This window comes from Prionailurus bengalensis, chromosome E3, assembly GCF_016509475.1.
Source record: "Prionailurus bengalensis isolate Pbe53 chromosome E3, Fcat_Pben_1.1_paternal_pri, whole genome shotgun sequence".
Classification (NCBI taxonomy): domain Eukaryota; kingdom Metazoa; phylum Chordata; class Mammalia; order Carnivora; family Felidae; genus Prionailurus; species Prionailurus bengalensis.
The window spans coordinates 11892324-11905327 of record NC_057357.1 but is presented as its reverse complement, the minus strand read 5'-3'; positions in this window follow the sequence as shown (position 1 = coordinate 11905327).

Below are 13004 nucleotides of genomic sequence, written 5' to 3'. Positions count from 1 at the left end.
TTCTCAGAGCGGTCCCAGACCCGCCACGGCAGCATTGCCCAGGAACTTGTGGGAAACGAACATTCTCGACCCCCACTCCACGCCTACTGAGTCAAACACTGAGATCTGTTTCCTCCAGTCCTCCAAGTGAGTCTGATGAGTGCTCAGCTTTGAGAGCCAAAGAGTTCTAGATGTCGGAACTCTGTAACAAGTAAGTTATTGCTTCAGGAAGTCACATCGAGTTGAGTTGTTTTTTTTTAATCTATAGTCACGGTCTCTAAAGACAAGTGGATGCCCCCCAGAGGGGTACCTGAGAGCAAGAAAATCCTAACCATATTGTGCTTTGGAAGGGTCTTTTACTTAAAAACACCGGGGAATTGGGTGGCTCAGTCAGTTAAGTGTCTGATACTTGATTTCAGCCCAGGTTATGATCTCAGTGTTTGAGGGTTCAAGCCCCATGTAGGGCTCTGCGCTAACTTGGGATTCTCTCTCTCCCCCTCTCTCTCTCTCTCCCTCAAAATAAATAAATAAACATTAAAAGCACCAGTGAGGTTCCTACACTGTGCCAGGAGGTAGGGATTTGGGGCAAGTAAGCGATGGTCCCTGTGTCTGTAGGAGAGAGTTTTGCAGGCGAGAGCCAGAAAGTCCCAGGGAATAGTTAGATGACCTAATCGTTAACTCAGAGATGTGGGCTGACCATGGAATGAGGAAGGAGGGAGGCCTCACTCCGGCTGGGACAATTTGCTCCACAGGGGAGCAAATTCTTGAACTCAGCCTCAAAGGAGGGGAAGGAACTGTAAAAGATGACACAACAATTAGCTGTCGGGCAAGAACTACCCGTGGAAAGGGACCTGAGGGGCTCAGGGGGCACGGAGAAGAATGTGGCAGGCCTGGCTGCTCTAAAACCATGCTCTAGCCTCAGGGAAGGGCACCACTGTGTGCGGAAGAGGAAGAGGCGTGCTAGGGAGCTCAGAATGACACCCGGAACGGCCCCACACCCCAGAACCAGCACTCGGCAGCCCGGGGAAGATCTTAAAGGATCACCCGCTGCTTCTCCGGCACTCGCGTTTTCTTTCTTAAGATTCCTGGTAGTGTTACACTTCTGCTTTCCGAAGGCCAGCTACATGCTGAGCAAGGCCACCCCCAGAGGGAGACAGGGACACCGTCATGAGGGAAAGACTGAAGATCAGGGACTAGAAGGTCCGCATCCTGCACTGTCAGGAGGCCTTCCTAGCACACCCACCAGATGGCCATCCAGCTCCACCACCATCTGACTGAGAGAAGTTGGGGGCCGGCTACGTGATCTCTCTATGCCTCACTTTCTTCATCTGTAAAATAGGAATAGGAATCATCTCTACTGGGTTATTAAGAGGATTGCAAGATTTCATATAAACACAGAGGACAGTGCCTGCAAAGAGTAAACGTTGCCCAGGTGTTGGCCATTATCACCATCATCATCATCACCGCCATCATCATCAGCACCATCACCATCCAGTCTCCTTAATCCCAGAGCCTGATCATCGGAGTCGGGAATGCCAGGCCAATGGTATGATCCCAGTGAACAGACAAATACGATAAATGTATTTCCTTCGTCTCAATCCAATCCCATTCCTCAGTGGGAGCTTGCTCTCCGCCACATCTCTACAAAGCATTTTCTCATCCATGGTTCAATTCTCTCCCTGGTGGGAAGCAGACTCCCTTCCCAGGAAGCTCATCCAGCTCCTAGGTCCAGCAGTTTGACTCTAGACCTTTAATATTTCTGCAATTCCGGGAACATCCTTGCTGACCTCCTGTGGAATTACTTCTGTTGCCTCAATAAAATTGGAAAATGGGCCATGATCGTGCCATTTCCACTGTTTTATGCCAAGACACGTTTTTTTGTTCCTTTTCCCATTGAGCGCTGGAGTCTAATTCCTCTCCCTTTGGGTCTGTCCTTAGTGACTTACTTGATCAGTAAATATAGCAGAAGTGGCTTCCACCCAGGTCTCTTGAAATACTCTCAGAACCCAGCCACCACCTTGTGAGAAAGCACAAGAAGTCGCATGGAAATGCCCACGTGAAGAGGAACTGAGGCCCCAGCCAACAGCAGCTGTAGAGCTCCATCTGGCAGCCAGCACCAACCCACCCGCCCTGTGAGTGTGCCATCTTGGAAGTGAATCCTGCAGCTGGTCCGCCCAGCCCATCCCCCCAACTGATGACGCGTGAAGCAGACGTAGCTGTCTCCATCGAGTCCTGATCCCATGAGCAAAGCAGACAATTGTCCTTCGAAGCTTCTAAATGTGGAGGTGATCAGTTAACCTCCAATAAATAACCGAAATATCCTCAAATCACTGAAATCTCTTACCCCTTATCTGAGAAGCCCCCTTAGGCTCCTCCAAATCAAAGCATGGAAGGAAGCCGCTAATAGCTGATCTGAGTTGGCGCTGGAAGTTCCATATCATCCTCGCATTGGTTAGATGATTCTTCTTTAGGATGAGGACAACCTTGCTCTCCTTAACTTTATTCGTCCATTCAACAAACACTTATAAGTACCTGCCACACGCCAGGCACCATGCCGGAGACTGTGGAAGACAAAAACAAACCGGCCAGTGTCTCAAGGAGTTTATGCTCTAATGGAGGAGATCTGAGCCCTCCCACACAGGGCAATGTGTTAAGTGAGAAGTATTGTGCAGTTCCAAGAAAACTCAGAGAAGGGAGGACGGCGTTCCCCATGGTGGGGGATGACAGTGAACTGACTCCACAGGCTGAAAAGGTGGATTTCACAGATGGAGAAGAGGAGGAAGGTGATGGCGTAGCGGGAATGAAGGTCCACCAAAGAAAGGACCTGGCACCTTCAGGGATCCGTTAGGAGGCTGACAACGGAGGGAGCAAAGGGCATGAAGCAAAACACAGAGAGACGAGGTTGTGAAATTAAGTTTGGGTCGGATAAAGAAGGGCTTCGTAAACTGAGTCTGGACACTACCCTGAACACAATAAAGTACTACGGAGGGGGTTTAGGCAAGGGCATAGCAGGAGCAGACTGGCATTTCCCAAAGAACCATCTGGCTGTAGTGACAGAATCAAATAGAAAGGGGAGCAAGCAAGGGGGTCTTGTCAACAGCCTGGTCAGGAGATGAGGGGGTCCTGAAACAGGGCAGTGGAGATGGCAGAAGACATTTATTCAGGGGCGCTTGGGTGGCTCAGTCGGTTAAGCGTCCGACTTCGGCTCAGGTCATGATCTCACGGTCCGTGAGTTCGAGCCCCGTGTCGGGCTCTGTGCTGACAGCTCGGAGCCTGGAGCCTGTTTTGGATTCTGTGTCTCCCTCTCTCTCTCTGCCCACCACCCCCCCCCCCACACTCTGTCTCAAAACTAAAGAAACATTAACAATTTTTTAAAAAAAAAGAAGAAGAAGACATTTACTCAGGAAGTTCACAAGTTCTAGCTGGAGATCAATTGAGTGGGGCAGAAGAAAATCCATCAAGGAAGAAGAAAACCCATCAAGGAAGAAGAAAACCCATCAAGGAAGAAGAAAACCCACCAAGGAAGAAGCAAACCCATCAAGGAAGAAGAAAACCCATCAAGGAAGAAGAAAACCCATCAAGGAAGAAGAAAACCCATCAAGGAAGAAGAAAACCCATCAAGGAAGAAGAAAATCCATCAAGGAAGATTCCGGACTTCTGGCTGGGGCAGTGTCACCCAACCAACCATCAAAGACAACAGGCAAAGATATGAAAGGGGGCAGACAGAAGCTCCCTTTGGTCCTTTTTGGACAGGTCCAACCTGGCCCCTGGGGACATCCCAAGCCCTGATTCCATTCCAAATGTTCGAAGACCGTCGTAACATCTCCAGCTTCTTGCGGGGGTATTTGCTTGGGTCCCATCATTCCCGTGGTCTTGTTTCTTCATTCCCAAGAGAATCGGAACACACATCTGACTAATGGGGAAAGTCTGTTCTCCTAAACCCCACGCCAAGAAAATCAGACCCTGCGAAGGTTTTTATTATCCTTCTAAACGTCTTTTTTAAGGATTACAACATCAGCATATGGTGTTGAAAATATTTTTACATATATAAAAGTACAAAGAATTATACAAAAATCACCCACAATCCCATTCTCAAGAGATTGCTAATATTTGGGGGGTATTCCCTTTCAATGTTTCCTCCATTCATATATATTTGCTTTATCTGATTAATACTGTAGAATGAGTATTTTTCCAGGTCTCTTGTATTTCCTGGGAAATATGTATTTTAAATGGCTGTGCAGAGTCCAACAGGGATGGACCTAAATTAAATTAATCCCTCTAATTGGACATTCAGCTGTGTGTGTGTGTGTGTGTGTGCGTGTGCGTGTGTGTGTGTGTGTTGCGTTTTGTATTTTTGCTGTTACAAAACCTTATGTCAAGCATGTTTGTGGATAAGTCTTGGGTGTTCTTTTCTAATTATTTCTCTAAGACAGATTTCCTGGAATGGTCCAAGGATGAAAAGATTTGAGCACGTTGAAGTTTCCTTGGCACTTCTGACAGAGGTCCTCCCGAAATAGCAAATGATGGTTTTGTTGGGTTCTCCCCCTCTCTAGCCTTCCCCAGTCGACTGTGGAGGAAAACACGTGGTCACGCTTTTTGGAACCTGAAGTTTCTGGAAAACATTTACTGACTGACTCTTTCTTGGTGGAAATTTGAAACTCGGTCCCCCCCCTCCCCCGCCCCTCCTGGGATGGCCCTACCCTGTGATTTACTACTGGCCTGAGCCGGCTTAGTTGCCACAACACTGTCATCACATGCCGTCCACCAAATGGAATAAAACTCCAAGGTCATCCACCCTCTGAGCAAACACCAGGGAACAGTGGCTGCTCTTTCCTGCTTCCAAAGGCACATGCTGCTTTAATAACACCCGAGAATGCTTTTGTGAAGTCCTTCTGCTCCCCAGAACTTTCCCATCCGGCCCAGAGTTATTCTCTGGCAGCTTATTCTCTGGGCCTGTCTTTCCTGAAATGTCATGGCCAGCTAACCAAGTCCCTGGCCACCTCCACTGCCAGGCTCCCAAGCCCTGCGCGAAGACCCTGGGGCATGCTGACAGACCGGTGTCCAAGGTGCATGAACAGCGTGCCTTGACCCAGACTTGGAATCTCCATCCAAGGACTGGCCGAGCTTCAGCAGGCTGTGTCCAAAACCACCCCCTCCAGTCCTTTCTGCAAGGTACACAGAGCTTCTCCCTGAAACCAGACTCGTTGCTTAGGAGGAGGAGGAGGAGGATTTTTCTCCCAAGCAAGTGTGGATCCATTTGCTTGGATCCACAGCTGAGTCCAGACCAAGAGAGGAGAGCTCTTCTCTAGGCATGCTCAGAATCTGCACCAGGGGCTCAGCCACCAGGGGAAGGAGCTGGAATGGGGAGGGGTCACAAAGTCTCTGAACAGGAGCACCCCCTTTTTTTAGAGGTAACCCAGCAAGGGGGGCTGGTGGACAATGGCAGAACTAAGTAGAAATAGGCAATGCATTGGTAGGGAGGGGCCACGTGGCTGTGATCAGGATAAGAGGCCAAAGACAAGGGCAAGCGCCTGCGTCTCAAACTTCAGTCGAAGCTGAACAGACATAGTAGTGTCTCGCTTTAGGAAGACCGCTCAGCACATCGAGAAGACCTGCTGAAGGCAAGACCTCGAAGCTGTAGGATGTTATGAAGATGCTACAGTTCCCAAAGAGAGAGATGCTGAAGACCGAATCGAAGCTGGACGAGGGGATGGAGAAAAGGAGAACTCACGAGACATCAAAGTGCAGAACCGATAGAACTTGATGACTGTGGGACCTTCGGGTGGGGACGGCTGATGGCAATGTCGTAATGGTACCTGCTGTGAAGGGAGTTTTTGGATCAGGTCAAGTGCATGTGCACGGTGCTTAGGACAGTGTCTGCCTTAGTCAAACTCATTAAGAATTGGGTCCTAAAAGAAGTTATGATTCAAACAACATCATTTATATAAGCCTGCAGGTCACGGCGGAACACAAGTCTACACGTGGATGGCAAGTCAAGGCACAGGAAAGGACAGGCGTGCCCAAGACCCGTGGGCACAGCATGGAGACAGAGGGACAGGATGGAAATGTGGGGGCACCGATGCCAAGGAGTTGCTTGGGAGGCATCTGCGGAAAAGGGAGTGGTGAAGAGCAGCTCAAGCTGGACCAGGAGAGAATGTGCCAGAAAAATAAGGAAAAGCATTTGGAGGAGAGGAAGGTAGCCGGTGCGTCTGGTAGGTCAAATAAGACAAGTTGGATCGGGGTCCATTGGATTTCGCCACACAGAGGTCACAGGGCAGGATGTTTTCCGTGGCGAAGGTGAGATGGCAGGAAATGAATGCTCATCTCCACATTACAGGTCATGGAAACAAAGGGACACAACCTAGGTGCCCAACCGTATGTCACGGTACAACCATACTGTACTTTTTTTCACTGCGTTATATAATAATTATTCTAAGACACCGTTATGACGCAGCAGAGTTAGAAAACAGAGGCGGATTAACGGCGAACAAAGGAAACCCAAAGACACAGGTGTCAAGGTAATGTGGGATACATGTTTTTAAGGGCTTGTGATGACATAAAGGAAAAACGGGAATGCAGAAAATGACCACTACATGCCTTCGCGGGAGAGATTTGTGGAGACCAGAGGGTTCAAGACTGACCAAGATGACTCAGGGACTAGCAAATACAACGGAAAACAAGCAAGCGTGGAATATGGTCTGAAGCATTATGTGGAATGCAGGTTTATGACTGTATCGAGGGTAATGGGAAGACCTAGCAAATGTGAATTCTCATGAGGACCCTATATCATAAATGTGTGCAGTTCTCCACGTGCCAGAAAGTTCCATGAGGACTGGGGGCCTCGCTCTCTTGTTCTCTTTGGGATTCCCAGTGCCCAGCACACTGTCTTGTAGACACAAAGAAGAGGGGGGAGAAAACACGGAAGACTATTATGACGATACGAAGTGAAAAAAAAAAAAAAAAAACAAGATACGTAAATATAGCACGTAAATTAGAATTGAGACTATTTAAACGTGCGCACAGGGCCGGGTGGGGGGAGGCAGGACATAAAAATTTTAAGAGTATGTTAGGGTCTGGGATCGTGTATGTGGACTTTTTTTTTTTTTTTCCCCTGATTTTCCATCCTGGGTTTATACTACTTTTATAGTGTTAAAACAGATGCCACAGACCAAGCCTCAGCTGGGAGTTAACAGCTGGCAATCTCCCTTATCTTTTGTTTGGCTTTATTTTAAAAACCAGCTTCTCATCTGACCTTGCCCCCCTGGCAGAACGGGTAAAAATAGTCAGGGGAACAAGGCACGGGGATGTTCGTGTATGATATCATGCTATGCCCTCCGGTCTTTGAACGAATGTTTTCAAAACACACAATGTCCATTTACTTGGTCACTAAACCTTCGAAATCACTGTGCGAGGTACATACCATCCCCGTTGTTTGGACGAGGAAGGAGAAACCCCAGGGGAGAAGTGTGTTGTCCAAAGGCACATGGCAAAGGGGCATCGAGAACTATTTTCCAACACAAAGCCCAGTGTTTCTCCCCCACAGCACATTCTTCCGCAGGACCTGACGCTCCAACTCAGTGCGGTTGGCCACACAGCACAGATCTCATGACAGTGACAGGTCAGTAACTGCAGACCCTAAGAGGGGCCAAAGTGAGCAAACACTTTCAGAACAAAGAGGCTGAGAATCTATGGAAGAAGAATTGAGGGACGGTCACCTTCAGAGCAGGACAGGGTCCCATCAGGTGTGCGTCTCCCACACTGCCCCTGCTGTCCCCTCTGTACACTCTTGGATGGCCTCATTCTCCAATAACGACCCCTCTTTACTAAATGCACCATCTGGAAGCTCCTCCCCCCTCCTGCCCACCCCCCCCCCCACACCTAAATGGAAAGATTCATGTTGAGGTCCTATGGCATGAAAATGGCTCCAAGGCCCTATTTCTCATGTTTGCATTGTGCCTGGGGACTCCAAAGGATGCCGTGTTAGCACAAAAGCAGAGCCTGAGACAAGGAGTTGGGTGCAGGGAGTTTACTTGGGAGGTGATCCCAGGAAGCAAGAAAAAGGCAGCATGCAGAGGGAAGACAGAAGGAAGGACAAATTGATAAAGGATGAGTTATCAAGGTCACCAGGATTTTGAGGATAACAATTAACGTGTGTTCTGCTGTCTCTTAGAGAGCTCAGAGATGAAACACAGCCAGCATCACACTTTCCCGCACAGCCGAAAACAGTCTCCGCGATCCAGACGGACTCTGTCTAGACACTTGGCCTCTGAGAAACATCTGAAGTGCCTTCAGAATTATCCCTCAGAAGTACAGGAAGCTAGGATGTTTATCCACAAGGCCCCACCCCATATATAATGCAACCTAACCAAGAGAATGGCATCCTGTTATTTTTGCCACATGCTATTGGTTAGAAGCAAGTCACAGGCTTCACCTGCACTCAAGGGCGGAGGTTATGCAAGGGCATGGCTCACTGGGGGTCACCTTAGGGTGTTTCTACTACACACACACCGTTCTCAAACTGGCTGCACAACACAATCACCTGGGAAGTGTTTGCCAAAAAACCCAGCGCCTGGGCCATGCTCCAGAGATCCTGATTTAATTGTCCTGGCATGTGCCTGGCCATCAGCATTTCTAAAAGGTCCCAGGTGATTCTAGTGTGCAGCCAGGGTTGAGAACTACAGGCATGAGAAAAGGGGGAGGAACCAGAGTCCTCAGAATAGAGAAGTCTCAGCCTAGTTCATGAGTCGCAGCCAAACAAAGCAGTCTCGGGCCAAAAGCAATCTCTATTTTTCATCCCCAGCAAAACTAGCCACCGCCAACTTACTGCACAAAGTCCCTGCTTCTGCCTGCAGGCAGAGGGCTCCTGCTCCTCGCTTTTGGCCCTCCCAGTCCTTTCCCCTGCCCACACCTTTCTGTGGCTCCCCATCACTATGGCTGCACGCTCTCTTCTACCATTATTCTCATTCCAGTCACTTTCTCACTCTCTTTCCCATTCACTTCCTATATCAGGAGAAGCAGAGATCAGAGAATGAGACCCACCAGATGTGTACCTAGGGACCTGGCCTTGGGCACCTGTGGGAGCTGGTCACGTGGGCCACGAGAGGGTGTTGCTTCCGTGTCTGGTGCAGAAGCCTGAAGTCCACAGGGCAGATGGTCAGGAAGGGATGATGGATATGAAGTCAGGAAAAGACATCCTGCAACCTGTGAGGATGGGCCGGAACTCACCCTGGTCTTTTATTTTCTCGGAATCTCCACCTTCAATGGTGGGGCTGATCTCCGGGAGACACTGCTCTACATCACATGCCTGACCCAGGAATCAGAGAGGCGGGAGCCAAGCAGGCGAGCCGAAGACCAGCAGACAGGGGCCCTGTCTTCCACATACCAGGTAGGACGTCCTTTGTGGGACTAAGCTGAGAAGGGGATTCCAACTCTGCTAAGTCAACGTGGCCCGAATCCACCTACTCCTCCCCTCGCCCCTCCCCTTGCTTGTCTTTTGTCCCTGCAATATAAAAAGGCCTTGTCTTTTTATTCTTTTTTTAAGTTTTTATTTATTTTTGAGACAGAGACAGAGTGCGAGCTGGGGAGGTGCAGAGAGAGAGGGAGACACAGAATCGGAAGCAGGCTCCAGGCTCCGAGCTGACAGCGCAGAGCCCGACGTGGGGCTCAAACCTAGGAACCATGGGATCATGACCCGAGCCAAAGTCGGACGCTTAACCGACTGAGCCACCCAGGCTCCCCATAAACCACACACTTTTATTTTTATTTTTTTTTAATTTATGTTTATTTTTGAGAGAGAGAGAGACACAAAGTGCAAGCGGGGAAGGGGCAGAGAGAGAAGGAGGCACAGAATCGGAAGCAGGCTCCAGGCTCCGAGCTGACAGCGCAGAGCCCGACGCGGGGCTCGAACCCCGAAACCGTGAGATCGTGACCTGAGCCGAAGTCGGACGCTCAACCGACTGAGCCACCCAGGCGCCCCAAAAAAGGCCTTTTCAGTCCCGATGGTTCTCCCTACGTGAATCTAAATATTTAATGACGACTTCTGGGTGTTCAACTCTGTGCTAAGGACTATTGTCCAGGGGAAGCTGTCTGGTAAAGTGGGGGGGACAAACCCCCAACCACCTTCACCTTCTCGCCCAGGCCAGAGGTGATGCAGGGGTCCACATGGACCTACCCCCGTCAGCTGCCTCCCTGGGCCTCCCCAGACCCTTTTGTCAGGGCCGGGACCGCTCACTACCTGTCACTACATCTAGGCCGAACTGCGACATTGCCCCTGACCTGGGGATCGATGGTATTTGCCGCTACTGTGTTTCTTTATGCCCATACCTTTTGCCAACACCGGCAGCAGGCCAAGAGAGCAGAGAGAGAGACACACACTCTTCTCTGAGAAAACTGCAAATGAGGTACTCAGTGAGCATCAGATCTTGAAAGGACGCACGCTTCCCAAGTCACAAATGAGGCAACCGAGGCCCTGGAGAGGGAAGTGACTTGTCCGAGGTCACTTGGCCAGGAAGCAGCAGACCCACGTTTGCCGTGGAAGTGTCCTGACTTCTGGCCACGGACCTTTCTCCCCTGCAGAGCTCCCCTGTGAAGTCAAGACTCAGGAAGCAACGCGGTTCAGGCCCCGGAGGGCGGGCCGAGCAAGACAGCCCTGCTCCAGATCTAGGGCAGACGTTTCTTTGAAGTGAGGGTAACACCTCGCAATGCAAATCCGGCTGCTCAGAAGGGGTCGTTTGGAATTTGGGGCCCCCTTGAAGAATCCGCTAGCTTCCTCGCTCGAGCAGCTGCCATGTGCTGCGCTGTCCCCGAGAGAGCTCCAAGAGGGAACACAGCCGGCCGCCACACTTCCCAGCACAGCTGAAAACAGCCGGCAGGGGCCTGTCTGGAGCAGCTCGGTCTCGCTGGAGTGAAAAATAGTAGATGTCGGAGTTCGCGAGCGGCCCCAGGAAACCCGAGCCCCGCTGCCCCCAGCGCTGCCCTCACAAATCATCCTTGTACAAATCACTCACTCGTGCGAGGCAGCCTCTTGGCTCCTGGCTTCCCTTCCGCCCCGGAGGCCCATCTGTGGCTGCCAAACAGGTTGGCAAGTTGGAAAGGAACCCTCGCATCTCCTCAGGGCCTCCAGGAGGTTTCCCGGCTCCAAGTCAGAGATTCCTAGACTCGTGGGACAGTCCAGCTTGCGTGGACCCTTGGGGTTCTCTGGTCCAACGCCGCCATCCCATGGATCAGGGGACTGAGGCCCTGACGCGGCAAGTCGGCTCTGAGGCTTTGACAGTGACCCCCACCGAAGCCAGGCTGGAAAAGCTCAGACCTCCGTGAGGTTTGTGCCTACCTTAAATACCTTCTGTAGCAGCCAGGAATGAGTGGATGGATGGATGGATGGATGGATAGAAAGATGGACAGATGGACGGACAGAGAGGGAAAGAGAGAGAGGGAGAGGGAGAGAGAGAGAGAGAGAGAGAGGTAAACAGAGATGAGAAGGAAGGAAAGGAGAACGAGCAAGACAGAGAAAGGAAAGGGGGGAAGAACAAACCAGGGCCCTCACCTGCTTCTCTCTGACCCCCAGGGAGTAACAGCAACTCCTACGTGGCCTCCACAGGGGCTCTTTTCACCTTGCCCCCGGGCCAAAGGTGTCACAGGGGCCTGGGCTGGCCTATCCCCAGTGGTCACCTCCCTGAGCTACCACTGTCAGGGCCCAGCACCCTCGCCACCACATTCTATGCCTAGGGATCTCGCCATGGCAAAGGCCCGCACCTGAAGGAGCTTTCCTTTTGAGTTCCCCCTTGTCTTTGGAATTTGCCAGAGCTTGCTTTCCGCCCAGACCCACCCTTCCTCGCTTATTCTCCAGACAAATGACGCCCACCTGACCACGTCAGCGGAGGCCGGGCCCCTCTGAAGTTCCTCCCCTACCCACCCCTGCACCGGCAGCATGCCAGAGCACAGCTTATCAGGAGGGGCGCGCCCCCCGCGCAGGTTAGACCGGCAGATCGGCATCGGGGGCAGGTGCTCGAGATCCCACCCCGACTGACTCTCTTAGTCGCCAGCCGGGTAACTTTGGGGGAATCCCGTGATCCTCACCTGTCAACGGGGATATAATACCCAGTGTTGCTGGGAGGACCGCCTGAGATTAAGCGCTTAGCGCAGCGCCGTGCACATGCACGAGGGCTTGACGAACAGAAGAGCACCCAGCGTGAAGCCCATCCGAGCAGATCCGTGGCAGCTGTGAGTATTACGGGCTGTACTGGCAAAGCATGTGGCCTCGGTGGCCGCAGCCACGTCCGGCACGGAGCAAACCCTCCCTGATGGACGGGCTAGTGGCGGAGGCATGCGCTGTTTTCTCCAGCAAAAGCACCAGCTAAGGAAAGGAAGAACTGGCTTCAATTGCCTCGCGGCAAAACGGCCAACCTGGCAAAGCCCGTGGGGTAGAGACGTCTCCAGGAGAACGTGGTTTCGGTGTCGCGTCCAAGTCCCTGCAAACCACTATGCACTCCCCACACTCCACCGCCTGCCACTGTTTGGCACGGCTCCAAAAGCACGACGTGGAGCCGAAGCAGCCGCGTGTCTCGTGCGGGTGGCTGGGCCTCTGCACCGGCGGCTAGAGGAGGCGGGAAGGGGCACTCGGTCAGAATTGTACCGAAGGCGGGGGGGGTGGCTTGTGTCCAAGACTTATTACTCCATCTTTAAACTGGAGCTTTAAGGGGGTGCTCAGTCAGCGAAGCGTCTGACTTCGGCTCAGGTCGTGACCTCGCAGTCCGTGAGTTCGAGCCCCAGGTCAGGCTGGGCTCTTATGCTGACAGCTCGGAGCCTGGAGCCTGTTTCGGATTCTCTGCCTCCCTCTCTCTAACCCCTCCCCTGCTCACGCTCTGTCTCTCTCTCTCTCTCCTTTAGAATAAATAAACATTAAAAAAATTTTTTTTAACTGGAGCTTTAAGGAAGTGTTTGGGGGGGTGGGGGGGATACTTGAGAAGAAAGCAGGAGAACGTCAAGTGGGAACAAATATCGATTAAGCACCTACCGCGTGCCGGGCC